Source organism: Engraulis encrasicolus, chromosome 2, assembly GCF_034702125.1.
Source record: "Engraulis encrasicolus isolate BLACKSEA-1 chromosome 2, IST_EnEncr_1.0, whole genome shotgun sequence".
NCBI classification, from domain to species: domain Eukaryota; kingdom Metazoa; phylum Chordata; class Actinopteri; order Clupeiformes; family Engraulidae; genus Engraulis; species Engraulis encrasicolus.
This window is the reverse complement of record NC_085858.1, coordinates 4,504,040-4,506,539: the sequence shown is the minus strand read 5'-3', so window position 1 is coordinate 4,506,539 and position 2,500 is coordinate 4,504,040.

Here is a 2,500-nt window from a genome sequence, read left to right as displayed (position 1 = left end):
TGTGTGTGTGTGTGTGTGTGTGTGTGTGTGTGTGTGTGTGTGTGTGCGTGTGTGCGTGTGTGTGTGTGTGCGCGTGTGTGTGCGTGCCTGCATGCGTGCCTGCTTGTGTGCGTGCCTGTGTGCGTGCCTGTGTTCCGGACCAGGCTCATTTTAATTCAAGATTTTACCAGGATTTGTGATTTGAATATCACTGAACAAAGACAGATATGCATTAACATGTTCTGCAAACATCAGAAACCATGAGTTGCTTGACCCTCAGAATATCAAGTTTAAAAAAAAGAGAGACAAAGTAGCACACATTTTAACAAACGTCAAAAATGCTATGTAAATAGCAGCTCATTATTGCTCTTATTATGTGAGTGTGCAACATGCAGTAGGAAGGCTACATCTTCATATGGATGGGTTTGAAGGAGGAGCCTGAGCACACTGCAGCTTCATGTTTTATCTCATATTTTGTGAAAGCACGAGTAACTCTGGATAATGTGTCCATGTTACCTCATCATCTGAAAAGTTTGGGTCTGGAGTCTTGGGTCATGGGTCACGAGTGTGTTGCATTTATGGCCCAGTAGTTTCATCATCAAACCTCATCTATAGATCAATACAATACATTACACCTAGCAGACGCTTTTATCTAAAGTTATTTTACAAAGTTATTTTGCAAGGTATTGGTTACAGTCCCTGGAGCAATGTGGGGTCAGGTGCCTTGCTCAAAGGTTCAGGCACGGCATCTTCAGCCACTTTCTCTCGTTCTCTTTTTTCTCGAAATGATACATCACCACATATAGTGCACATGTAAGATCATAGTACTCTTACATCAGTAAGAACACTTCTTCATCTACTTCACATACGCCAGCTGTGAGTTAGTTTGTATTTATCTCCTATTCTCACGGCGTACTGAACAGGCCCATGTGGTGTACAGTACGTGCACAGTCTGTCTGGAACTATAATGGTTTGATGTTTCCAAATCTTCTTGGACCATTGCACATATGGCGCTGCAATATCACTGAATATAATTCAACACAATATCAGTCCTCTCTCTCTCTCTCTCTCTCTCTCTCTGTCTCTCTCTGTCTCTCTCTCTCTCTCTCTCTCTCTCTCTCTCTCTCTCTCTCTCTCTCTCTCTCTCTCTCTCTCTCTCTCTCTCTCTCTCTCTCTCTTGCACTATGTACTACCCATGTGTAAGATCATGTACTGGTGTTGTAATTACATCAGTTAGATCATTTCTACTCCTACTTTATTTAAGTGTACACTACACTCTGCTGTGAATTGTTCCGTATTTATCCCCTATTGTCACGCCGTACTGAACATGCCCCTGTGATGTGGTCTGTTTACACAGGCTGTCTGGAGCCATATTGACTGCAAAGAGCCAACGCACCGGCTCCAGACACATCATCCGGAACCAGCACAACAGACACATAGGCTATGTAAACACACACACACACACACACACACACACACACACACACACACACACACACACACACACACACACACACACACACACACACACACACACACACACACACACACATACATGGACACAAACAGACACACACATACAGACAGACACATCATCCTGAACGTATGTAGCGTTATCATACCGCCATCATCACTGCACACGCTGACAGGAGTGTGGAGGTGCGGGAGACAGACAGAGGAACAATAGCCTGCTATCGCTACTGCCATGTGATTTTGTTCTTGCTTTTTTCCTGACATGCATGCCATCAATTTAGAATAATGAATAGTCTTTCGATGTTACCATCTTCTTCAGAGCCTGGGTTTGAAGGTGTTTTGCATTTATAGCACATATACAGTATGGCTCTGCAGCATCAGTGAATATACTGTATCATCAATACTAGGGGTATAACGGTATACAGAAATCACGGTTCAGTACGTACCTCAGTTTTGGGGTCGCTGTTTGGTATATTTTCGGTACAGCATATGGGAACAAAATGGAGAAAAAAACATTTTCTTCCTCAGCACGTTGTTTAATTAACCAAAATGTCGAAATAAAAACGAAAAAAAGGAAAATACATTCAAACTGCTACTTTGAGTCGGAGATTTAATCAGTGTAAGAAATAACACTTTTCTCAAGGTCTCTCAAAGAACAAGCTTCTACACCTGTTTTTCTTGCCTTGTCTCTCAGCGCTCTGCATGAGCCACTGCATGTAGTGGCAACATAATGTAAAAACATGAACAGAGTTGTCTGTCACTCTTCCTTTTGGTACAGTATTGTTCGGTTCGGTACAGGTCTGCTCGGTTCGGTACAAATACAATACATTATACCGTGGCAGGCCTAATCAATAAATTATATCAAGTGGCAGCTTACTCTTATTTGGCAAAATACAAGTGTGGCCATATACTGTGAATTAGAGGTGTGTGAAGTAAAACAGGCCCGTGTGATGTGATGTGGTGTGTGTACACACAGCCTTCCTGGAGCCATATTGACCGCAGAGAGACATCACCAGCAGGGAAAACCAGAGGAGTGGAGGTGGACAAA